The sequence below is a fragment of the Lemur catta genome, chromosome 2 (genome assembly GCF_020740605.2).
Source record: "Lemur catta isolate mLemCat1 chromosome 2, mLemCat1.pri, whole genome shotgun sequence".
Lineage (NCBI taxonomy): Eukaryota > Metazoa > Chordata > Mammalia > Primates > Lemuridae > Lemur > Lemur catta.
The window spans coordinates 42564614-42592528 of record NC_059129.1 but is presented as its reverse complement, the minus strand read 5'-3'; the positions used below and the strand labels follow the sequence as shown (position 1 = coordinate 42592528).

Here is a 27915-nt window from a genome sequence, read left to right as displayed (position 1 = left end):
ATGCAGACTCACAATATCATCATAGCCCTCCTCTGGCACCAGTCTACTCAGGAAGACCTAAGGCAGGGAGCACGGCTTGCCAGCAGGGCAGCACCATCCAAACTCTTCTGTAGGAGTAAGCCGCACAGTGATCTGTGCAGGTATCCGTGTAGCCACCTAGGAACTAGGGTCTTTGGCCTCCAATCAGTTGAACGTGGGAGCTTCCCTGGCTTAGAAGCCAAAATGTTCCCCAGGAGCTAAAATCTCCTAGAAGAACCCCATACACATTACCTGCAGGGATCCCCTAAGCCTAGGAATATGCCCAAATTCATGGGTCACTATGCTCAGGGAAGCCCAAAGCTATGGCTTCTTGACTATTTATAGTTCTCACAGTTCAGATGCAGTTTACTAATCAAGGGTCATTCTTTATAAGTAATGATGCCAAGTAATATAACAGGCTTTCAATCTTTATCAGGTCACCAGGGGATAAGAGCTAGAAAATCAACTGAAGGCTAATTTCTCATTTGAAACTGAAGGCTTTGTGGACACTTTGCTCACAGACACTAAAGCTAGTTGAAGCAGCAGTCACCACCCGCTCAGTTCCCAGTAAGTTGGAGGTTGTGAGAAGAGGAAACCGGATCATTACCTCCAACCCTAATGCCTACTGCTGGAACATATTAGTTGCTCAGAAATAAAGATTTTAGTGCAAGAGTAGTCCCTTGAGAAAGCAATATCTTCTATTTTTACTGATAGAAGGAGTTTTACCTTTCCCTAATATCAATAATATTGATACCTAAAATCAACACCTGATAACAAAGTTTCACCGTTCCCCAATATCTCTTAGGTTGATAAAAATCCTACAGAAACCCACATTTCAGGCTGAAATATTGCAGTAAATGCTAAATATCCCTTTTGCTCTACAGTTAACATAGTTGGATTAGTTCTCCCTAATGATCTCATAACTGATATCACTTCCTCTCCCCTACTCTATCCCTCCAAGCTTCATCTCTAGAATAAAATTGATAAAAAAGATGTTCTTCAATCAAATAACCATACTAATATGCCAATTTGAATTTCTTTCTAGTGCAAACTACAGGACCTATCAGTAAGTTGTCTGTATATATCTGTATCAACTTATCTCTGGTGGCTTCCTACTATGTCTGAAGGACTTTGGCTTCAACTATTTACATTTCTGGATTAAAGAAGCTAAAAATGGCCAGGCACGGTGGCTCATGCCTGTAATCCTAGCACTTTGGGAGGCTGAGGTGGGAGGGTTGCTTAAGTTCAGGAGTTTGAGACCAGCCTGAGCAAGAGCAAGAGCCCATCTCTATAAAAAATAGAAAAATTAGCCAAGCGTGATGGCACATGCCTGTAGTCCTAGCTGCTTGGGAGGCCGAGGCAAGAGGATGGCTTGAGCCTAGGAGTCTGAGGTTGCAGCAAGCTCTGGTGACACCACTGCACTCAAGCCAGGGTGACAGAGCAAGATCTTGTCTCAAAAAAAAAAAAAAAGAAGAAAAAGGTGAAAATCACGTTTCTCAAGCTTTTATTTCCCCATATCCTAACCATCTTTCTGGGCAACCAATCCTATTTTATGGAAATTCCATTACCTTAATGTTCATAATAGGCAGACACTTTTCTAATAATTATTATAGCAGTTTGTCAATAATCATTAGAAGAGTTTTTCGAAGTAAAAATGTAAGAGAGAGATCTGGAGAAGGATGTAAGAAATGAGCAACAACACAAAAGAAAGATGACAAAAATGAGTGAAATAGAATGATATGAGGAAGAAAGGATGAGGGGAGATGAAAAAAGTAATACAATTGAGAATTTCACCTCCAGCACTTATAATGAAAAGCAAGAAAGAAGTGGTTATCCTTCTAACTAAAACACGGTTATAAGTCTCTTCGAGGAAGATCTGTTTCTTATGGAGAGGCTATATAGTACAGTAGCAGTGCAATAAAAAATGTTTAATCCTGAATAGTAGATTTAGTTATTCCTGAGAAAATCTGCTCTGCTTTGAAAAACATCAATGGTATAAGTATTTTTTACATTCAAGAGCCACAATAATTTGTTTGTTTTTATTTTTAGTACGATATACTAGACCCAGTAGTAAGTACCTTAACAATTGTTCCACTTCTGGATTCCTTGATCTTCTACAATGTCTAGAGGGCCTGTTCCTCTCCCTAAAAGTGTCTGTTGCCATAAGAGCAGTGGTTTGAGACATGTTTTCATGCTTCACAGTTTCTGCCTGAGAATTCTCCAGGGCTATTTTTTTTTTTAAAGAAAAAGAGTAAGAACAGGAGGCTGAGGCGGGAGAATCACTTTAGCACAGGAGTTGGTGGTTACAGTGAGCTATAATCGTACCACTGCACTCTAGCCTGGGTGACAGAGCAAGACCCTGTCTCTAAAAAAAAAAGAAAGAAAGAAAAAAGAAAGTAAGAAAATTCCCCCAGTAATAGTCATGATGGCTTATACAACAATACAGAAGAATTTTCTAAAGTAACAGAGAAAGAATAAAAAGGGCAGCTTTTTAGTTCTGAAGTGCTTTGTAGTTTCTAAAGGGCCTACGCAAGGATAATTCAGACAATGTAAAGAAAATGAGAAAAGCAAATTTTAAAAATAAATGTAAAAGGGAAAAAAACAATAACATTTAAATAGACTGAAGTCTTATCAGTTTTCTCATGCAAGTCTACCACGAAATACTATTCAAAGTCTAGTCTAACCTGAGTTCTCGAGACTTCTTCCCAAAAACCTTTCTCTTTCCTCATGTCCTATCCTGCCCCCTGCCCCAGCCCCCTGAGACCCCTCAACCTGTCACCACACACACACAAAGATAAAAAGAGAGAAAAAGAACACTTCATGGAACAGAATATTACAGTCGTTGGGTTGCAATTACAATAATTGGCAGAAGCATGAAGCAACTACAAATCCTACGTGGAAAAGAAAAAAGGGAAATTTCATATTGTGACTATCTAGGGAAAAACCAGGGTCAAAATCGAGGGTGTCAAAACCAACCCCTGGACATGGGAAGTTTTGAGTCTAGAAAGTAAGTGATAGCATTCCCAAGTTTAAGCCAAGCAGGAGGAAATCATCAGAAGGCAAGTCAGGTGTTTCTTCATTGAGCTGAGCTCCTACCATGTACCAGATACTGAGCTAAGGACTAGAGATAAGGCCATGACTAAGAGAGAGAAAGAAGTGGTTGGTCTCTAGTGCCATGGAGTTTACAGTCCTACAAGATATCGTAGGAAAACAAACTCAAAATCTTGAGAAGGCAGGCAGCACCCCACATGATCATACTATGAAAAACTGGATGTTGCCTGCCCTAAATGCTGATTCTAAACATCCTTCTTATGAATGAATAAGAACCATCATTTATTAACTATTCCCCTGAACCAAGGCTGCCTCTCTCGGTACTCATAATTACTGCCAAGACCTACTGCCTTGAAAGTTCTTATAATTCTTACAGAGAGGAAAGAATTAGAAACCAGCCCACCTGAGAGGATCTCACTGGGGCTGGAGGAAGGGTCCCATCCAGTCTAAAGTCCCCTAATAGCCAACATGTGCCAGAGAATCTATATGGATGCATTGCTCTTCTTTTCTCTCCTGCTTAACTCCCTCTCCCCTATGTGTAAACACGTTAAAAATATAATGTATAAATGAAAATTATATTGTAATTTTAATCCTTCCTAGATTTCACCCTAAATTTTAGGAGATTTGGAGAGAGTGCAAAATGCACTGATTAAAATTTAAAAGATTTTAACAAAAATTAGTGGCTCCCAACAGGCCTAGTAAAGAAAGGAGTAGGAAAAAGACTTTCAAATCAATTAGCAGGTTAGGTAGGAAAGAGTGATTAAAGAAAATGAGAATAATGAAAGTACATAGAAGTACAAGTTTAAGACATTATGAATCTCTAGAAGTATTCCCAGCATTGATCATCCTTGAATGGAATAAGAAGGATGAACAGAGGCTCAGTTTAACACTTTGGAGCCACTCTCCTCTTCCAGCCCAGCAGAAACAGGCTCGAGAGTGCAAAGCACAAGGCGGGGCACTTGCACCCAGACCCTGTACTAAGCTAACAGGCAGGTTTAGAGACCCTGCATTTTCTCTGCAGTTACCCTTTTTAAGCCTATCATGGGAGAACTGAGTTCTCTTGGTTCTACACATGATGATTTCTCCTTTTTTTTTTCCTTCAATTTTTCCATCAGCTGAAACTTCAGAAATGACCAGTAAGTTCCATGTCTATTCTTATATAATAACTGCCTTTGGCTTCCCAAAGCCAAAAGGAAAAGGTCTAGGGTCCTTTTCCTCCCCACTTGTTTCTGTCCTGTATGTGTAGAAACTCATGTTCCTCCATCTCTTTTGCTTATTCCACAATCTAGGGGCTGCCCTACCCCTTGAAAGCAATGAATAAAGGAAAATACCAACCCCACTTACCAACCCAAAATATAGAGATGAAAGGAAACTATCCAAAGTTTATGCTGACTTGTCAACAAGGGAAGGGGAGGATATTTGTATTAATGAATGAAAGCTTGCACAGGATGGCAGAAATAGAGAGAAGAAAGGTAAAGGCAACACAGTTTAAAGAAATTACCAGTCCCCTGAAGGATTTCAAGCAGTTACCAGTCACTGCAGAAAGGGAAGAGATAAATCATCTCCCTTTCCTGCAGACCCTCCATACTAAGTAGGAGGCAGAATCCCCCCAAGGCATGATGGCAGGTGTATACCCCAGCACAGCACTCCATGCCCTTCCATTAAGGGGTTCCTCCATTGCCATTTCTCATATTTCCTCTCAGAAGAGTAGAAAAAAAAAACTAGTTCCTTTTCTCACCAGCCTGTCCACACTGATTTTTCTCTTTGTTTTTCAGCTACAGGATCATCTTGTAAGTTTGACCATCTCTCTTTGTGATGAAACTCAATGGTCTCAAACAATGTCTAATATATCTTAAGCCAAAATTTATACATCTATGTTGGGATACAATAGCTTAAAGTTCTAATTTCCTTGACCCCTTGTTTTTCTATTACTAAGAACTCCACTACCTTTCTAGAACATCCACTGAGTCACATAAAAGTAAAAGATTAGATTAAAAAATTCTCCATGGTTCTAAATATTTTCAGTTAGGAATTTTCCAAATGGAAGAAAAAAAGGAATAGAAGAAAAATGATACCGATAACATTTCTGTTTTCCAGCTGGCTCATCTATACAAGAAATTAGTAAGTTGTTTATTTGTTTCTCTGCTGTGCACTTCTCAAAGTCCAGTGATGTCTACTGGAACTTGAGTTCTAATAGAAGAACTTGAAAATCCTATTTTCTTAGCCTTTTGCTTCCCCATTATCCATAATTCTACTGGCTAATAAATAGTTTTCTGGAATTTACTAATGCCTCTGATCAGAAAAACTTTTCAGGCAAGTATATCACTAGGAAATTTATTGTTATCATTTAGGAAAAAATGAGGAGAGGAAGCAAGAAGGGAGTAATAAGAAATCTCTGCTTGTTTTCAGTCATGTCACCTTCTCGAGCAGTTAGTAAGTCTGTGTGTTCATTTAATTCTGTCCCACAGGACTCAGTTGGTCTCTAGTGGGACCCAGGAGTCTTAATCTGGCCATATTGAGATACAAAGGGCTTGAGGTACATCATGGCCTCTTACTCTCTCATTATCGAAACCCTTTTGGGATATTCATGATGTACTGAAAAGTTCTAAGACTACTGATTTACAAAAATATGAAGAGCAGAGCAGAGAAAAAAAATTACCTAGTTATAAAGACCATCAACAAGAGATTGTCTACAGAAACGGAAAAAATGATAGAAGAGAAAGGAATGGATAAGAAGTTTCTATAACCCCTTTTCATCTGGACCTCCTGCTCCACCAGAGCTGTTTTTCCACATTTAAATTCCAAGATATCTGAGGAAAATTTCCCTGACGATATAGGGATTTTAGGCTCTCAGCTTTTAAATAATTATAGGAAAACAATCAAACTTTACTGATTTACATAAAAAATAAAGAGCAGACAGGAAAGTTTCTGAGCAGTTCAAAATGATATATTCCAAAGGACTTCACATATTTAAAAAAAAATGTGAACTAGGAAGAAAGGAAAAGGAGATAACAATTTTTTCTCTGTTCTATTTACCAGCTGGATCAACTCTACCTGCCATCAGTAAGTCCATGTTCCCAACAGTTTCGGGTCCTAGAATATCTCCTTGCCCTGGCAGGGCTAAGATTTCTGGGTTTGGGGTGCATACTACTTACCTTCCATTATCAAAATTCCATGAATATTTTATAAATTCTGATTTATAAAATTAGAATTTATAATTATTTATTAATGATTTTTTATAAATTCTGATTCTGCCAATTCAAATTTAAAGTAAATAAATATCAAAGGGAAAGTTTTCTCTATTGTTATAATGACCTACCAAGAACTCTCTAAATAGAAGGCAAAAAATAGTAGGAGACAGAAGTTGCTAAAGGTACTTCTCTATTTTTCAGCTGGTCCACCTTCAGTGCCCAGCAATAAATTCAATTTGTTTTTCTACCATTTTTCATTGTTGTTCTTGTTCTATACAAGGCCTAGAGACCTATCCTTGCCCTGCTCATTTTTAACTCTGTGTGCACCAACCTGAAAGTCACAGCTTCCAGTTTCCTTTGCCTTCTGCTTATCTACTGTCTCCCTGTAAAGGAAACTTACGCTTACTTAATTTCAAACACATATTTACTTTGTGCCTCCTATAAAAACTATATAGGTCCTTTAATTATATTATCTCATTTAATCCTTAGAGTAACTCCACTACCTCCTTTGTAAGGGATAAGGAACTGGGTCAAATACTTGCCCAAGATTACACAGTCATAGAACCATAATTCAAACCCAGACCTGTGTGACTACCAAGCTTTTCCCCCACATAAATATGACTCCCTAGAAAGAACCTTGTTCCTTTCAAACAAATCTTCAGTGATATCTAATTTGTTTTTTTAGGTTCGTCCCTGGCACCCATAGGTAAGTACTACACCTGTTTCTCTACTTTGGTTCTCTTTGGTCCCCTTCACTTCACTTCTGTCAGTGATTTGAGTTTCTCATTCCTCTCTTGCTTCCTAATTACACAGGTTGCTTTACATTATAGATAATTTAAGAAAATACTAACTAAAATAAAGACTAAGCTAGCATTTATCAACAAAAAACTGAAGAATGTTATGAAATTACAGAAGTAGGCAGAATTTTTGAAAGATAAAGCAAGAAAGAATATAATGATGTTTAAATGGAGAGAGACCCTGAGTGTTCTCTCAAGATTCGAAGGAAACAGAAAGATCCAGTGGTCTTTACCTAAGACTAGACCCAAAGTTGTTCACATCCATTCATTTAGAAGGGATTGTTAAAAATAAAAAAATTAAAAATTAAAATTAAAAAAACAAAGTTCTTCGAGTCAAATAAATGAAGAAGGCCTTTAAGGAAACCCTTTCTTTGACTTCATCATCACAAGACCACTGCCTAATCTTACATCTAAGTTTGCATTGCAACTAATCTATAGGGTTGTTTATGATGCTTCCCTCTTTGCCCACCTAAGCCTTCCCCTCACAGACTATAACAAAACATAGTAGATAATAATATGTTTTTGCTATTTGAAAAAAATTAAATGGATTTCTTTTTGCTTATTTTTTTAGTGCTTTCACAGAGAACCACAAGTAAGTTCTTTATTTCTCAGCTGGTCATATGTGGAGACTTTTTCATATCTTAGATGTTCTACTTCTAAGTGCCCAAAAGATTGGGACTCATGTTTCTCATATCCATTTGCTCCCACATAACCCAAAGTCCTCCAAATTAGGACTCAAGACAAACTTTTTAATTCATAACTGTGAGATTTCCCATTATTTCTGTTCTTAACTCAACTTCCCAGGTAACAGACACCAAGAGTGACTCAATATTTAAATGAGATCAAGCACCGAAAATGGTGATATTTTACATAGTGTTCATGAAACCACCTTTCACACTATGTCCTAGTTTTCCAGAATGCAAATCTGGTTCTCATACCTAGGTTACAAATGGTTTCCAAGCAAACCCAATGTCCCCTGGGATTCGTCTCACTGAAATTAAATCACATTAACATTAAAACTCAAAGTTCCTGTCAAGGTTAAGACTTCAGATGCCAACAAAGCCCAGACAGGTAATGTAAATGAATAAGGTGAGGTAAGTCTCCTAAAAACTGTTTAGAACTGGGAGGACACATGCAGTCTGAAGAGCTTAGCTGCTGCTCAGCTCCAGCCAACTTCCCCATGCAAGAATGCAGATCTAGAGTTGCCAAAGCATCTCATTTAATCCAGATTTTAGGAAAAATTTCCCAATTTTTAAACAGAATAGACATCTGGATTACTCTGTTTGTAAGCATGCATGCTAATACACTCCCTTCCACTTCCATCTAAACGTACTCTGAATATAATTTAATTTTTATAATAATAACATTTCAGTAATTTCAATAATGTTAGGACAAAGGCATTTGTCCTGACAAAAATATTAGAGTTGAATTGGAGCCATCAGCTCAGAATGAGCTGGTGCCCCTCTGAAGTTCCCATCCACACATCCTTTCTGAATCCTGAGCAAAGGGGCTGATCAGCTGAATAGTCTCCCTGCACAAATGAAAATACAAAGTCAGTGCTCCAGACCCAAGGATGAGGTTGGAAACTCCAGATGTGTATGTTTGAGCACAGGCTCTATAATTGGAAACAGGGACCAAGGCTCGCCTGAGGTCAGCAGAAAGGATTATTGGTTTTGCAGCTAGAAACTGCAAGTCAGAATCCAAATTGAATGTATAGTGTCTTTTTCAGTGGAGTCATCAGAGAGAATAGGCAGAATAGAAATGTAAAAATCCAAGACCCAACGGGTTGGGAAGGGGAAAAAAGGTACGCTAAAGTAACTAAGGACTGTGCCACCTTCTTTTTGGCTGGCTTAGTCTTGGCTGGTAATTGTCTTTAATTAAAAATACTCAGACAAACTTAAGCATAGAAAAGGAAGGTGGAGTGATTTCCAAGGGGTAGAAACTGAATATAGGAGCACACTGTAAGGAGAAGCTAAAGCTAAGCTCTTGACAGGAAAGGTGAACGGATGAAGAAACAGAGGTAGCAGTTTTGCCTGAGGAATACAGCCAGGGTTTCAACACCTGCTGCCAGATGGCAGCCAAAGCCTCAGGCCACAACATGCTGGATGGAGAACAGGAATTGGGCCACCCTGAGTGAAACCAGAAGCAGAAAATATACTGCCTGTCCAGGAAGAGAAGCCAAAATATCTTCACTCCTCTGCCCCAAGCATGAAAACAGAGCCACCCACACAGGTCCACACCTAAATCTGCCCAGCGTGCAGAGCCTGGCTAGCAGTGTGCTCTCTAGGCAGTGTGTATATCCCAAGTCAGCACAGTTGAGATCTGGTTTGGTGACGGTGTGCCCAGGAAGCTGGGGCAATAGCAACCACAGAATTCCCCACAAGAAGGGATCCACAACCCAGGGTATTTTTATAATAAAATATCCACGAAAGATAATTCCCAAAGAATAAGAAACTACAAAAAAAATATGAAATCTATGAGGAAATTCAGCACAAGCCCAACAAATTGGAGAATTCCAACCCAGAGAAAGATGGAAATTTTCTCTAGAAGCTGCTAGAGCAAACTGAAGACTAAAATAAGAAACTTAAAATCTTCAAAGACATTAATGAATTTAACAAATATATATTGGCCTGTTCCAGGCCAGGCATTATCCTAAGCACTGAGAATATGGCAGTAAATAAGACAAAATCCCTACACTCAAGGAGTTGATATTTTGAGATTAAAAACAGGCAAATAATAGCAAATAAATATATAATGTCAGGCAGATAAATGCCATAAAGAAAATTAAAAAGAGTAACAGACTAGACTAGAGAAAGATGGATAGAAAGGGGAGAAAGTGTGCTCCACCTAAAGGGAACAAGTACAAGGGACCTGCTAGTGGGGATGCAAAATGGCAGCCCAGCTAGAAAGAAGGAGGCAGAGCAGTAGAAGATTAGGTTGGAGGGACAAGAGCTAGATCATGTGGAGCCTTGCAATCTTTAGTAAAAATTGCAGATTTTATTCTAGATGTGGTGAGAACCAATTGGAGAGTTTGAATAGGGGAGTGATAAGAGTCTACTTTCTAAGTTTAAAAGATCACTCTGTCTACTGTTATGGAGGATTAACCGGAGTGAGAGTGACAAGGCTCAAGAGAGGAAGCAGAAAGATCGGTTAGGAGGCCTGAAACCGAAGGTGAGTGTCGCAAGGAGAAAAGTGGTCTGACTGGAGGGGAGGAGAAGACTTCAGATTCCATTTATTTTGGGGACAGTCAACAGGGTCTGCCATTGGATCGAATGCTGGCCTGTGGGAAAAAGAAGACTCAAGAATTACTCCTAGGTTTAGAGCCTAAGCAACTAGACAAATGGACTATTTCCTGATCTAGGTAGATGGGAAGAAGAATAGATTTAGAGGAGGTAATCACGAGTTCAGTTTTGCATATGTTAGATTCTGGATGCCTGGGACATTTAAGAGTAGTTTATTAAATAATGTGAGCTAGATGTCCCTTAATGATATCTTAGAACCCATAATTTTATAGTCATTTTAAATTATTAAAAACATTCAGGCCACCCCTCTTAAAACACTCAGCTCCCCTAGTACCCAGTCTTAGGCCCACTGACTCAGCATAGGGAGGAAGGACAATCTGCGTCTCCTTCCTGCACACTCTCCATGTTGTTATAGTTCCCACTGAGTTGAGGCTGGAAGGATGGATTCAGGACATGCAATTTCCCTCCTCTGTTAGTTGTAGCCTCTTTTCTCTGAGAACCTGAGACTGACTGTCCTTTAATGTCATCTAGGGCAGGTACCCAAATGTCTTATAGAATGCATATTTGAGTTCTTCAAAGGAATCTGCAAGAGCTTGACTAATTCTGAGGGCTCCACAGCACAGTCCCTGGTGTGGCACTATCAACTCTAGTCTTGTCTGCTCCAGAGCCCCTCAGTTCCCTTCCCAGCAATACACTTCATAGCCTGTACTACAGATGTGCCCTCACCAAGTAGGCCACCCACTTGAGTGGTGTACCAGCAAGAAGACTCAAGCCTGGATGTCTTTTGCACTGCTCACTGAACTCTCAGTAAGCTCAAGCATCCTTGTCACCAAAAAAAAAAAAAAAAAAAAGGACATTGAGCACTGCTATCTCTCTGTAACTTTATTTTCCTTCTATTTAAATAGGCACAAATCAACAAATCCAATAAGCAGATAATTCAATCAGCGGATGAGTTGCCACACATCCTTTCTCAGACATGTCCCTAATCTTTGTAAGAAAATCTCAAAGTCCTTCTCATTTGCTTTCAGAAAATAATGCACTATCTCTTCCTCCTCCACAACACCATTCCTCAGTTAACTACTCACAACTCTAAAGATTGACTTAAATCTCCTTCCCCTTACAGCTGTTTGTTTATTTAGGCTTGGGAAAAGGGTGATATTTGGGATAGGAGAGCTTTTGGCCATCGCCTGTTAAAGCCTGAGAGCAGCACCTCTGCATTGCACAACTCCAAGAATCCTTTCCCAGTGTATTCTGGAGTTGGACAGTGCTGCAGCCTTTCCTGAGGATTTGTCTCATCTCAATTTGGTGAAGAGAGAAATGGGAGGTTATAATCTCTTTCCTTCAGCTTTGTGTTCCTACTTTTCAATTTTGGGATAACAGGAAAAGTCTCACTCAACATCCTGTTCCCCATCAAAGCACATACTGTATATCAAAAAGCAATTAAATATTTGAATCTGAAGATTTAGAGAGAAATCAAGTAGAGAAAAAATTTGACAGTAATCAGCATATAAATAACATTTTAAACTACTGGACTAAATTAGATCACCAAAGATGTGTGTAAAGATAGAGTGCTAAGGGTTAAGCTCAAGAACACCAGTTTTATGGAAGAAGAGAAAAATCTAACTAAGTATATAGAGAAGGAGTGAGCAGGGAGAAAAAAGGAAAATGAGGAAAGGAGGATCTCACAGAACTCAAGGGAAAATAGTATTACATTTCAACATTCAAAGAATGAAGAAATGTAAACTAGTGCAACCCATGTGGAAAGCAATATGGAGATACCTTAAACAGATACCAGTAGATCTACCATTTGATCCAGCAATCTCATTATTGGGCATCTACCCGAAAGAACAAAAGACATTCTATAAGAATGCACCCGAATGTTTATAGCAGCACAATTCACAATCGCAAAGATGTGGAAACAACCCAAATGCCCATCAATACATGAGTGGATTAGTAAAATGTGGTATATGTATACCATGGAGTATTACTCAGCTATAAGAAATAACGGTGATATAGAATCTCTTATGTTTTCCTGGAAAGAGTTGGAACCCATTCTACTAAGTGAAGTATCCCAAAAATGGAAAAATAAGCACCACATGTACTCACCATCAAACTGGCTTCCCTGATCATCACCTAAGTGCACATTTGGGAATAACACTAACTGGGTGTCGGGCAGATATGGTGGGGAGGGGACGGGTGTACACCTACATAATGAGTGTGATGCACACCGTCTGGGGAATGGATACGCTTGAAGCTCTGACTCGGGGGGGTGGAGGGGCATGGGCAATATACATAAGCTAAACTTTTGTACCCCCATAATATGCTGAAGTTAAAAAAAATCAAAAAAATGTAAATGGTTAAAAAAAAAAAGAAATGCATCAAAAACTGCTAAGGAGTAAAGCTTTGGACTAAGAATTGACAATGAATTTTGCAAAATGCTGGAGCTCTGGTGGCACAATCAGGCAGCATGCAGTACTTCTATGAATTTTGAAAACTGAAGGCCATTAGTAGTAACCTTGATAAGATAGGAGGAAAAAAAGCCTAATTGGAGGGGTTAAGGAGATAAAATTTTAAAAGGTAAGGCATCTGATAAAAGGATATAACAGCTAGTATACCATGAAAGGCCACCAAAGGCCAGAGCTCCTATAGGTTGTGGCTTACCTAATGGGTAACAAGAAAGACTATCCATTAAAAAAAGATAAAAGAAGATAATACATATTTTAGAGATAGTTTGAAGAAAGAACAGGCAGATATTAAAAAGAATCAAACTGAAATCTTAAGAATGGAAAATGGTTATTGAAATTGAAATGATAGTATATTAACATTTATAGTTCTATACCTATATGTAAATAATAGTGAAGTATTATATTAACCATAGTTTAAAAGAGAGTGAATTGGAAGATAGAACTAAGGTACTGAGAATAGTACACAGAGAAGAAGAGAGTGAAAATATTAAAAAGAAGAGCTGGGAATAGAATGAGGTCTGGGAATTAGATAAGAGAGAATTCAGAGAATATTTTAAAAGATAATAATGGATAATATTCCAGAAGAAAAGATATATAAGTCCTCCAATCAAAAGGGTTCACTGAGATCTGAAATTATTAATAGATAACTTGAAAACAGATATACACACACATAAACATGCACACATACACTCACATGTGCCAAACTCGGTATAGTAAATTGGCAAACAGGCATAAAAAGAAAATCATAAAGATGACCAGAGAAGCAGATCACCTGCAAGGAATCATGTGAACACTAGACTTCTCATCAGCAATAGTATGTGCCAGAATACAATAGAACAATATCATCAAAGGACTGATGGAAAATAACTATAAACCCATATGACACAACCAGCCAAATTATCACTTATGAGTGAGAATGAAATTAAGTCATTTTCATATATTCAAGAACATAGAAGCTCACTAAACACAGATCCTTAGTGAAAGAATTATTGAAGGGACATATTTCAGTGAAAATAAAAGTCAAAAAAGAGTTAGAACCAGGGAATATATGTAAAAAAAATAAGTTGACAAAACATGGTGGTAAATCTAAAATATTAACTGTAAAGAAGAAAAAGGGAAGGGAGAAAAGAGGAAAAGAAGAAGGAAGAAAAGAAAGGGAAAGAGAAAGTGAAGTGGAAGGAGAAATTTATTAGTGTGCTTTAAAATGAGTAGACCTAAAACATTAGAAAAAATAACTTAGTGACAAGGCTGGTAATTATGGATAAAGTTAACCTGACAAAAGGACAGAAGTCCTTTTCAATTTGTTAAAATATATATATTTGAATATGTAGGCCAAAAAAAAAGACAACTGTTAATATAATAGACATGCAACACACATCTTCTGAACCCATAGGGAAAATAAAAGAAAATATTAAGTATATTTCTTAATAGAATTTACTATTTTTCTTATACTTTTCATAGAAAAATTTTAAAAATTCTCTTTTCTTTTTTTTAAACCTCAGGATATAAATAACTTTTTATTTTTGTATTAATATAAATTGCCTAACTTAGGTACTATTGAAAAAACAGTTTTTTTTTTTTTAAATTTCAGAATACTATGGGGGTACAAATGCTCTGGTCACATAAATTGCCTTTGCACTGCTCGAGTCAAAGCTACAAGCCCATGCCCCAGGCAGTGTGCATTGCACCCATTAGGTGTGAATCCCTTCCTCTCCCCTCCCACGTGCCCTGATCAGTGATGAATGTTGCTTCCATATGTGCGCATAAGGAAGTACCAATTTCTAACTCTTTTCTTATTACATCTGAGTGTAACTCATTATTGTGTTGTGTTAAGTGACATATTTAGATTTTTTTGGACCTCCATTTTAAAAAATTGCTTTTTATTTGCTTTCATGTTTTCTCTTTTCTTGCTTTCTTTTGGATGAATACAGTTTTCTGATTTTCTTTTATTTTCCCTATGGGTTCAGAAGATGTGTGTTGCATATCTATTATATTAACAGTTGTCTTTTTTTTTTGGCCTAAAATAGTATGTGTATGTGTGCATGTTTATGTGTGTGTATATCTGTTTTCAAGTTATCTATACCTAAAATATGGTGACACACAGAAGAATTAAAATAAAGGAATTTTAAAACATATCAAGCAATTAAAAACAAAACAAAATTTGATAAACTGTTCAAATATGAGATAAAATAGAAGACAAAGAATGACATTCCATATTGATAGAGGAAATTTTTAACAGAGACTATGTAATAGTCATGACCTTATATAGCATAGCCTTAGAAATACATAACATAAAAACTGACAAAACAACAAAGAAGAATTCAATACATTTACAATTAAATGGAGAGATTTTTATGTCTCTCATAAAATAAATAGATAAACAGACAAAAATTAGTAAGACTAGAGAAGCTTTGACACAATTTTAGACACAGAACCTTCCACCCGACAAGTACAGATGGAAAACCTATTAATTTGATCACCAAGTCTGTCAACTAGAGAGTGTCTCAAATACTTCCAAAACACATTTTTAACATAATATAAATCACATTTTCTGAGCACAAGGCAACAAAATTAGAAATAACTAAAAGTTAATATATGTACTTAGGAACTAAAAAGCATACTTCTTTTTTTTTTTATTTCAGGATATTATGGGGGTACAAACGTTTTGGTTACATGTAATGCATTTGCCTTGCCCAAGCCAGGGCTACAGGCTTGTCCTTCTCCCATACAGTGTGTTCCGCTTCCATTAGTTGTGAGTTTATCCTCCCCTACCTCCCCACCTGACTGGCACCCAATGAATATCACTACCATGTGAGCACCTTAGTGTTGATCAGTTAATACCAATTTAATGGACAGTACATGTGATGTATGTTTTTCCATCCTTGTGATACCTTACTTCGAAGGATAGGCTCAAACTCTATTCAGGATAATACAAGAGGTGCTAGTTCACCATTGTTTTTTGCAGTTGAGTAGTATTCCATGGTATACATATACCACAGATTATTATTTGTTAATCCACTCATGTTTTGATGGGCACTCGGGCTGTTTTCATACCTTTGCAATTGTGAACTGTGCTGTTATAAACATTCTAGTGCCGATGATTTTACTATGGAATGTCTTTTTTTCCTTTGGGTAGATGCCTAGTAGTGGGATTACTGGATCAAATGGTATTTCTGTTTTTAGCTCTTTAAGGTATCTGCAAATCACTTTCACCAGGGATTGTACTAATTTGGAGTCCCACCAGCAGTGTAAGAGTGTCCCAATCTTTCCACATCCACACCAGCATTTGTTGTTTTGGGACTTTTTGGTAAAGGCCATTCTCAGTGGAGTTAGGTGATATCTCATTGTAGTTTTGATTTGCATTTCCCTAATGATTAGAGATGTTGAGCACTTTTTTATATGTTTGCTGGCCATTATTCTGTCTTCTTTTGAAAAGTTTCTGTTCATGTCCTTTGCCCATTTATTGATGGGGTTGTTTGATTTTTTTTCTTGTTGATTTTCTTAAGTTCTATGTAGATTCTTGTTATCAGCCCTTTATCGGATGTGTAGAAAGCAAATATTTTCTCCCATTCTGTAGGTTGTCTATTCGCTCTAATGATAGCTTCCTTGGCTGTGCAGAAGCTTTTTAATTTGAGCAGGTCCCATTTGTTTATTTTGTTTTTGCTGCTGTGATTTAAAAAGCATATTTCTAAGTAATCAACAGGTTACAGAGGAAATTGTGAGAGAAAGTACAGAATATATAGAAATAAGTGAGAATAAAATCATTACATATCAAAACACTTAGGATAGAGCAAAATATCATTTAGAGAGAAATTATTAGAGTAAATGGTTTCAGTAGAAAGCATTCATTATCAAAAATAGATGAACTAAACATTGACCTCAAGAAGGCAAAAAAGAAAGGGAATAATCCCAAAAGTAGAGCACAATAATAAAAATATAAGCAAAATTTAATGAAATTTAAAATATTTTGAAGTAATCAACAAAAAATTTATTTTTTGAAAAAAATTTTAAATAGAGAAAAGGAAAAGAACAAGGAATACTAGGAACAAAAAAGAAACTTATAGGTACAACAAAATTTCTTTAAAATCATAAAGAAATGCACTAAAAAAATATATGGAAATACTGCCTGATCACCCATTTTACCTGAGGATTTAACATTACACATGACAGTCAGAAAAACCTTATATCTTGAGGTAAGCTTGGAGGGGTGTGGGTAGCAATGAAAAGAGAATGGAAGGAAGAGAGGGAGGAACAGTTAGCCTTAACTGTTCTTAAAGTGATCAATAGTTCTGTTTAGCACTGGTGCCTAAATTAAGTCTGAAGTCCGTTTGCTCTAAATTGATGACTTCCCAACAGAAACAATTTTAGTGCTGATTTTTACAAAGTTGATATGTACAAATGTGTAGTGACGCCTCCTGACATATAATCATGATGGGGAATTATTATTTTTCCGCTGGTGAGAATAATCAGCAAACTGATTGTAACTTTTTAGATTGTTCCCCTTAAATTTCTTCTACATCTTTTATTCAGTGAGCCAGTCCTTCTGAAGACAAGGTTCCCTTGCAAGCATTGTGACTTAAAAAAAAAGAAGAAAAATGTTTCTCAGCATTCAATTTGCCTTCAGTTTTTATTTGACAATACAACATTTTAAAAGAAACACAATATAAGGAACCCAGAAATAAAACCATACAGCTACAAACAACTGATCTTTGACAAAGCAGACAAAAATATACACTAGGGAAAGGATGTCCCACTCAATAAATGGTGCTGGGAAAACTGAATAGCCACATGCAGAATAATTAAACAGGACCCCTATCTCTCACCATATACAAAAATTAACTGAAGATGGATTAAAGATTTAAATGTAAGGCATGAAACCATAAAAGTTCTAGAAGAAAACATAAGAAAAACTCTTCTACACATAGGCCTAGGCAAAGAATTTATGACTAAGACCCCAAAGGCAAATACAGCAGCAACTAAAATAAATAAATGAGACAATTAAATTAAAAAACCTTCTGCACAGCAAAGGAAATCATCAACAGAGTATGCAGGCAACCTACAGAATGGGAGAAAATATTCACAAACTATACATCTGACAAAGGACTAGTTTCCATAACCTACAAAGAACTCAAACAAAATAGTAAGAAAAACACAAACAACTCCATCATGAAGTGAGCGAAAGACATGAAGAGAATTTTTTCAAAAGTAGACAAATGGCCAAAAAACATGAAAAAATGGTCAATATCACTAATTATCAGGGAAATGCAAATTAAAATCACAATGAGATACGACCTTGCCCCTGTCAGAATGGCTATGACTAAAAAGTCAAAAAACAACAGATGCTGGCATGGATGCAGAGAAAAAGGTATGCTTATATACTATTGGTGGGACTGAAAATTAGTACAACAGTACTATGGAAAACAGTGTGGAGATTCTTCAAAGAGCTAAAAGTAGACCTACCATTTGATCCAGCAATCCCACTACTGGATATCTATCCATAGGAAAAGAAATCAGTTTATAAAAAGACACCTGCACTCAAATGTTTACCACAGCACAATTCACAATTGCAAAGATATGGAATTAACTTAAGCGCCCTTCAATTCATGAGTGTATAAAGAAAATGTGGTGTATATACATATAGTATATATAGTATATATATAGTATATTATATGTAGTATACATAGTATGCTATATATAGCATATTTAGTATGTGCACACACACACACACACACACACACACCACGGAGTACTACTCAGCCATAAAAAGGAATGAAATATGTCATTTGCAGCAACTTGCATGGAACAGGAAACCATTACCCTAAGTGAAGTATCTCAGGAATAGAAAAACAAACACCACATGGTATCACTAACAAGTGGGAGCTAAATGATGGGTGCACATGGGCACAAAAAGAAGTAAAGGTCATTGGAAACAAAGAAGGGGGAGAGTGGGAGGGAGGTGAGGAATAAAAACTTACCTATTGGGTACAATGAACACTGTCCTGGTGGTGGCACACTGAAAGCCCTGACTTCAGCACTACAGAGTGTATCTGTGTAAAAAAAAAGTTTGTACCCCCTTAATATTTTGAAAATAAAACAAGTAACATAAGACTTGAATAAGTGGAGAAATAAAGCCAATTAAAAGATAGGAAAATTCAACAATATAAAAATGTCAATTCTCCCCCCAAAAAATTATAAATTTAATAAAATTCAAACAAAAATCTCCAACAGGATTTTTTGTGGATCTTGACAAATCAATTCTATAACTCATATAAAAGTGAAAAGATCCAAGAAAAAATAACATACTACTACACATACAGTTGTCAAGAGAGGAGACTCACCCTAGGAATCACATTTGACGATCATGTCATTTAACTAAGTATAGTGACTGAACACATGTAGTACTGCACAGGAATAAACAAATCAGCGTGACAGAATTAAGAGCCTAGAGACAGACCCTTATATGAAAACATTGAGCTCATAACAGATGAAGAATTCAACAAATGATCTTGAGACAATCGAGTATCTTTACGTAAAAAAAAAATTCCAGGTGAATTAAATATCTAAACATAAACTCTATGACTACTAGGAAAGAATGTAGGAGAAGAGATTTATTTTCTAGGCTTTCTTCTAAAAGAGCCAGAAAGAAGTGTGCTGGGCCCATAAAAGAGCCAGAAAACACCAAACATAAATGTTGACTAACAAAAATTCTTTCTTTTTTATTTCAGCATATTATGGGGGTACAGAAGTTTAGGTTATGTATATTGCCCTTGCCCCCGCACTCCCCCCGAGTCAGAGCTACAAGCGTGTCCATTCCCCAGACAGTGCGCATCGCACTCACTATGTAGGTATGCACCCATCCCCTCCCCGCCCCCACATCTGCCCGACACCAAATTGGTGTTATTCCCTGCCCCATCCTGGAGAGGGTCACCTCTGAGCTGAGTGGGCTGGACGGGTACCTGTCCCCTGCCGCACACCCAGGGCTCGGCACAGGGACCACACGTGCTCAGTTGTTTTGCTTATGAATGAGACATGGGTTAGCAGAAGGTGGGAAGGGAAAACGTGCCAGGCAGAAGTGACAGCATATGCAAATGTGTACTTAGGTGATGATCAGGGAAACCAGTTTGATGGTGAGTACATGTGGTGCTTATTTTTTCATTCTTGGGATACTTCACTTAGTAGAATGTGTTCCAACTCTTTCCAGGAAAACATAAGAGATTCTATATCACCATTATTTCTTATAGCTGAGTAATACTCCATGGTATACAGATACCACATTTTATTAATCCACTCATGTATTGATGGGCACTTGGATTGTTTCCACATCTTTGCAATTGTGAATTGTGCTGCTATATAAACATTCGGGTGCAGATGTCTTTTTTATAGAATGACTTTTGTTCTTTTGGGTAGATGCCCAATAATGGAATTGCTGGATCGAATGGTAGGTCTACTTGAATCTGTTTAAGGTATCTCCATATTGCTTTCCACAGAGGTTGCACTAGTTTGCAGTCCCACCAGCAGTGTATGAGTGTTCCTCTCTTTCCACATCCACACCAGCATTTATTGTTATGGGACTTTTTGATAAAGGCCATTCTCACTGAAGTTAAGTAATATCTCATTGTGGTTTTGATTTGCATTTCCCTGATGATTGGAGATGCCTAGCATTTTTTCATATGTTTCTTGGCCATTCTTTTATCTTCTTTTGAAAAATTTCTATTCATGTCCTTTGCCCACTTTTTTATAGGGTTATTTGATTTTTTTCTTGCTGATTCTCGTGAGTTCTAAATAGATTCTAGTTATCAGTCCTTTATCAGATGTGTAGCATGCGAAAATTTTTTCCCATTCTGTAGGTTGTCTGTTTGCTTTTGTGACTGTTTCTTTGGCTGTGCAGAAGCTTTTTAATTTAATCAGGTCCCATTTATTTATTTGTTTTTGTTGTTGCTTTGATTGCCTTTAGAGTCTTCTTCATAAATTCTTTGCCTAGGCCAATGTCTATAAGAGTCTTTCCTACTTTTTCTTCTAGAATTCTAATAGTTTCACACCTAAGGTTTAAGTCTGTTATCCACCATGATTTTATTTTTGTGAGAGGTGAAAGCTGTGGGTCCTGTTTCAGTCTTCTGCATGTGACTATCCAGTTTTCCCAGCACCATTTATTGAATAAGAATTCTTTTCCCCAGAGTACGTTTTTGTCTGCTTTGTCAAAGATTAGATGGCTATATGAGGATGGTTTTATATCTGGATTTTCTGTTCTGTTCCACTGGTCTGTGTCCCTGTACTTGTGCCAATACCATGCAGTTTTAATAACCACAGCCTTGTAGTATAGTTTGAAGTCTGGTAAGTTAATATCTCCCTTGCAAGAGCTATCAGGCAAGAGAGCAGAATCAAGGGTGTCCAAATAGGGACAGAAGAGATCAAACTCTCACTCTTTGCTGATGATATATCTAGAAAACCCCAAGGATTCAACCAAGAGACTCCTGGAATTGATAAATGAATTCAGTAAAGTCTCAGGATAGAAAACCAATACACACAAATCAGAGGCATTCATATATGCCAATAACAGTCAAACGGAGAGCCAAATTAAGGACTCAATACCCTTCACAATAGCAACAAAGAAATTAAAATACATAGGAATATATTTAACTAAGAAGGTAAAAGACCTCTACAGGGAGAACTATGAAACACTGAGGAAGGAAATCACAGAGCATGTAAACAGGTGGAAAACCATACCATGCTCATGGATTGGAAGAATCAACATTGTTAAAATGTCTATACTACCCAAAGTGATCTACAGATTCAATTCAATCCCTATTAAATTACCAACATCATTTTTTACAGATATAGAAAAAATAATTTTACGCTTTGTATGAAACCAGAGAAGACCCCATTTAGCAAAAGCAATTTTAGGCAATAAGAACTAAATAGGAGGTATTAATTTACCAGACTTCAAACTATACTACAAGGCTGTGGTTATCAGAAATTCTTATTGACAAAATAACACTACACACAAGGTTAAAAGATAAGAGGCAGACTGATAAAAAAATATTTGCAATGTGCAGAACTATCATTGTTTTCAGTACTGAGAATATAAATAAAATCCCACAATCAGAAAGAAAAAGGAGAGATATTGAGTTAAGGATAAGAATAAACAATTGGCAAAATAGAAATAATGAATACCTAATAAACACAAGAAAAGTTACTAGATCTCATTAATGATCAAAAATATAATATAAAAATGAGACACTACTTTTCTCAAAATATGTTGGCAAAAATTTTAAAGCCTGGCAATATCGAGTATTTATTGGAATGTTTGGCGATTATGGGAACTCTCATTCTCTGAATTTGTTAGTATTAAACTAAATATGTGCATACCCTATAAATTCTACTTCTGGTTATAAATCCTAGACAAAAGTCTTACATATGTACATAGAAAGATAAGTGCAAGGATGTTGTGGCATCATTTTTAATAATAAAAAATAAATTAAGCAGTTTAAAATGAATTAACTACTGTACATGCTTCTATGTGTGTATAATTGAGGAAAGGTCTTAAACCATGGTGTTAAATGAAACAAACCAGATTCAAAATGGTATTTGCAGATGCAAAATGATATTAAAAGATGGCATATGCAAAGTAAGCAAAAAAATATTTAAACCCACCAGATTGCTTATGGGTCCACATGTATATGAAAATCACTTTTAAAATTATTAAATGCACATTGAACTCCAAAGAGCAGAGGAAAAGGAATGAACCTGGGATTGGTAGTTCAAAGGGATGTTAACCATCCCTGTAAGATTTTCTTTTTTAAAAGAAAAATTGGTAGCAAATGTAACAAATGTTACATTATAGGTGGCATGACTATTTTTTTTGAGTATTTTTAAAAATATCTTAAAGTATCCAATTGGTATCCTTCCCTGATGTACATTTAGGTGATGATCAGGGAAACCAGTTTTCTGGTGAGTACATGTGATGCTTGTTTTTCCATTCTTTGGATACTTCACTTAGTATAATGGGGGGGTGGGGGGAGGGGATGGGTGTATGCCTACATGACGAGTGCATTGCGCACCCTCTGGGGAATGGTCATGCCTGAGGGTGCAGACCCAGGGAGGTGGGGGGGGAGGGGATCGAGGTATGAATACATGGCGAGTGCCAGGCGCACTGTCTGGAGAGTGGGAGCGGACGCGCTTGGGACTCTGACTCGGGGGGATGGGCGGGACAGGGACAATGTATATGATCTGAACTTATGTACCCCCATGATGAGCTGAAATAAAAAAAAATATATTAAAAAAAAAAAAAAAAAAAAAAAGAACTAGAACATCACCAGCATTTCAGAAGCCCTCTCATCACTCCTCCAATTTACTGACCCCCTCTCATCTCCTCATTGACCTGACTCGTAACGTCACAAATTAGGTCTGCCTGGAATTATTTTGAGTTTGGCTTTCACTTAACACCATGAGATTTATCCACATTGTTCCATGCAGTAGTCTGTTCATTTTTGTTACTGTATGGCAGTATCTCATTGTATGATTACACTATTATTTATTTATTCAGTTTTGGGTTTAAACTTTATATACTTCCATTTTGCATTATGAATAAAACTGTTATGAACCCTGTTACAAAAAAAAAAAAATATCTTAAAGTAAAAAGAAAGCAAATAAAACAAATATACTGTGTAACCCTAAGAAGACAGGTCACCTTGGCAAATTTGGCTGTGGATCACCAATGTGTCCACCTGCATAAGATCCAACCCTTCTTGCAGTATGTCCTGTCTTTTGAAATATTTCTGGGACTCTCTAAAGGAGTGACTACACATCCTTACCCACTAGTCCATAAGAACAAATCTTCTCTGGTTTCCTGTATTTCGTCCACTGTCCATGAGGCTCTTTGAGTTAGCTCCATTTACTTGCATGGCTAATGCCCTTCCTTGTCAAGAGTGCTGCCTCTGGATATTAAAAAAGCCACTGATCCTCAGGGTGTCCTGTGGTTCTGGGTTGCACCAGGACTGGCGATCTCATACTCCACCCTGATACTTATCTGAAACCCAAAATAGCACAGTCTCATAACAAACCTCAATAAAATTGCTGTTAAGTCATCTGTGAACAAGATGCATATGGTTACACACTCAAGGAATAGTTTTCAACATTAGTGCAACCCACATTCATACTTAGCAAATGGTTTTCTTCTGTGTAGGTTTTCTCATTCTCACATGGAGCAGTTTGGTTACTCAGAGTCATAGTGTATCAAATACTTCCTTTTCAAACCTTTTTCACGTGATCTCTGCTTTACTTTTTCATGCTTGGCCCTTTCTAGTGGTTTCCCAGAACAAAAGAACAAACTTCTCCCAAAGCATACTTATTATTTCACCTCTTGCTAGAGTGAAAACTCTTTGTAACTTTGAAATTATTACTCCTAGCTTCTCTAAGTTTTCAAAATCTTATCTGAGCTAAGGCACAAAATGTCATATAATCACTGCCCCCCCCCAAGAAATCTCTTTTGTTCACCCTCCCAAATCTTGTGACATTTTATCAAATGACTATATTTCAACCCTTTTCTAAATGACCTATGAGCAAAGAATAAATTTTTAATTTATTGTAATAATAGTCTTTATAGTCACTGTTAGCTTATAATTCATAAATAATGTTTATCTATAATAATTGTAAGGTTTTTGGATGGTCGGCACCAGAGAAAGAAAGACGAGTAGAGTTGAAAGGGTTAAGCAAAGAGGCTTTATTGCAGTGCTCCAGGGTGAGAGTAACTGATCCCAAGAGAGGGACCTGGGGCCGGCAAGGTTCCAGGCCTGGGAGAAAGCAGAGTGCTCCAGGGACTTTGGAAGTCGCAGTTGTCTGGGACTGAGGCAAGGGTATTTATATGCGGTAAGGGGCATAAGTGGAGCAGGGGCTTGCTTTTTAGGTGCTTGTTTAAGTGGATTATTAAGTTTTCAGTAAGCAGCATGTCTCTGGGGCTGCAATAGGATGTCTCCAGGGTCGGGCAGATAGCGTGGAGGCTGGGTGTGCTGCCAGTCACAGGATGTGGCTGGGGCTTGGTGAGGCCAGGTGTTTGTTCAAACAGAAAAGTGGAGCTGATTTACTGTTTAGGGAAGAGGGTTTTGTAGCAGGGGAGGGGGCTACACAGCCCCCCCCACCAACCTTACAATAATTATGTGAAATTAACATTTGATACTAACTGAAAACTCATATCTAAATATTAATAATTCCTAATACTGCATGCCATCCCCCACTACTCCACGTACCTACAGTGTATGTGAAGTTCTGAGTATATTGATGCCTCCAGCTTTGTCCTCTAGCCATCTGGAGAAAAACAACAGAGGGGTTGATTTATCATATTTCATTGCAGCTTCCTTCTTAGGAATGAGAGTGGTCAAGTGGTCTCAGGAATTCTTTGCCTCTCATGTTATAAAGAATGATTTCAGGAACTTGGACTTTGTATTGTATTGATTTGTTAGAGTTCTTTTCAAAACCCATCAATATGCTGCAATTAAAGTGTCCTTTGGCTTTCTACAGGGTTCTGGTCCCATGCTCTGATCGGTTACATTCATTTATGTTCATTCAAAACCTAAGTGGCATATGTGCACATTTAGTAGTAACATTCATCAGGTGTCAGGCAGGTAGGAGCGGGGAGGAGAGGATGGGTATATTCACACCTACTGGGTGCAGTGTGCACTGTCTGCGGGATGGACAGGCTTGAAGATCTGACTTGGGTGGGGCAAAGGCAATATATGTAACCTAAACATTTGTACCCCTGTAATATGCTGAAATAAAAAAATAAATAAATATTTAGAAAATGAATTTAAAAATTAAATTTAAAAAAATCTTAAATGGCATATTTTCCTATCTCTTTTGTGGTCAGATTTTTCTGCATTTTCTAAAATTTCTTATTTTAAGTGAAAAATCAATTAATGCAAAGGATAAAGAGGAAAGACATAATATGGGTTTATCATAAAAAGTAGAATTCCTAAAGTAAGATAGCTTAAGATATTTTTGAAGTAAGGCAAGAAATATAACTAAGTAATAGGGACCTAGAGGAAGGTAGAATGGAAGGTGAAAAATAGAACAGAAATATCATGGGATTAGTCACTGAAATAGGAAGAAAAGTAAAAGAAGCAAAATTTAAATTAAAATAAGCATTACTAATTCGTGAAGAGTTTTAAATTCTCATAAAAATTGAAAAGAAAAGAAAGAGGGTCTAAACTCAACTCCATTTTGCCCACTCCAAAGATATCCACCATGAAAGATTTAGGACTCTAGAAGAGGATCAGGAAATTTAAGCTCTTAGGATTTCTTATTTGTTGTTATAACATCCTTGCTCTGCCCTATTCTAGTATCTCTGGGAAATGTGCAAATAACAACCTTTGACTCTATGTCCTAAGAAAATCATGTTAGCTTGTATTTTAGCAAAGGATGTGTCTTAGTCAGTTCAGGCTGCTATAACAGAATGCCATAAATTAGGTGACTTAAACAACAAATATCTATGTTCCACTATCTGGGGCCTGGGAATTCTAAAACCGAGGTGCTTACTGATTCCATTCCTGGTGAGAGCACTTATCCTGGTTTTCAGACAGTTGCCTTTTTGGTGTATCCTCATATAGCAGAGAGAAACCATCTCTCTCATGTCTCTTCTTATAAGGGCGCTAATCCCATTCATGAGGGTTCTACCTTCATAAACTAATCAGCTCCAAATACCATCACATTTGGAATTAGGCCTTCAACATGAATTTTAAAGGGACACAAACATTTAGTCCATAGCAAGATGTAAGTCTAGTATATGAATTCCTTTTCTCTCTCTTAGTTCTGCTATTCTTTAGTATCCTAAAATATCTGGAAGATTTCATCTAACATGTTATTTCCCAAGCCACCTTTAGAATTCTGATTAAAGAGATTATCAGAAAGAAAAACATAGCAAAATTATCATGACAAGAATCTAAAAACTTATAAATAAACTTTCTATACTGTAAAAGAAAAAATACAATGAGAGCTGGCATGATGGTAATGATTTGAAAGGAAGAGAATACTGTAAGAGAGAGACGTTCGTTAGTCTACTCCTTTCTGCCCATGGATGCTGCCAAGGAAGTCTCTGTTCCCACTGCTGTCACGTGTAAGTCAGAGTCCCTAAAGAGCCCGAACAGCTGTGGAAGCTCTTCATTGGACAGTTGAGCTTTGAAAAAACCAATGAGAGTCTGAGGAGCAATTTTTAGCATGGGGGAGGCTCACAGACTGTGTGGTAATGAGAGATCTAAACATCGAGTGCTCTAGGGTCTTTGAGTTTGTCACATATGCCACTGTGGAGGAGGTGGATGCAGCAGTGAGTGCACGGCCACCCAAGGCAGACAGAAGAGTTGTGAAACCAAAGAGAGCTGCCTCCAGAGAGGATTCTCAAAGATGAGGTGCCCACTTAACTGTGAGAAAGATCTTTGTTGGTGGCATTAAAGAAGATACTGAATAACATCACCTAAGAGACTACTTCGAACAGTATGGGAAAACTGGAGTGATTGAAATCATGACTGACCGAGGCAGTGGCAAGAAAACAGGCTTTGCCTTTGTAACCTTTGACGACCATGATTCTGTGGATAAGACTGTCACTCAGAAATACTATACTGTGAATGGCCACAACTGTGAAGTAAGGAAAGTCCTGTCCAAGCAAGAGATGGCTAGTGCTTCATCCAGCCAAAGAGGTCAAAGTGATTCTGGAAACTTTGGTAGTGGTACTGGAGGTGGTTTTGGTGGCAATGACAAATTTGGCCGTGGAGGAAACTTCAGTGGTCACGGTGGCTTTGGTGGCAGCCATGATGGTAGTGGATATGGTGGCAGTGGGGATGGCTACAATGTATTTAATAATGATGGAAGTAATTTTGGAGGTGGTGGAAGCTACAATGATTTTGGCAATTACAACAAGCAATCTTCAAATTTGGACCCATGAAGGCAAGAAACTTTGGAGGCAGAAACTCTGGCCCCTGCGGTGGTGAAGGCAAATACTTTCCCAAACCACAAACCCAGGTGGTTATGGGAGTTCCAGTAGCAGCAATAGCTATGGCAGTGGCAGAAGGTTTTAATTACCACCAGGAAACAAAGCTTAGCAGGAAAGGAGAGCCACAAAAGTGACAGGGAAGCTACAGGTTACAACAGAATCTGAACTCAGCCAAGA

General features: G+C 37.4%; 1 pseudogene; it reads left to right on the top strand.

The window, feature by feature from the left end:
* On the top strand, positions 1–27915 carry LOC123632066 (annotated as a pseudogene).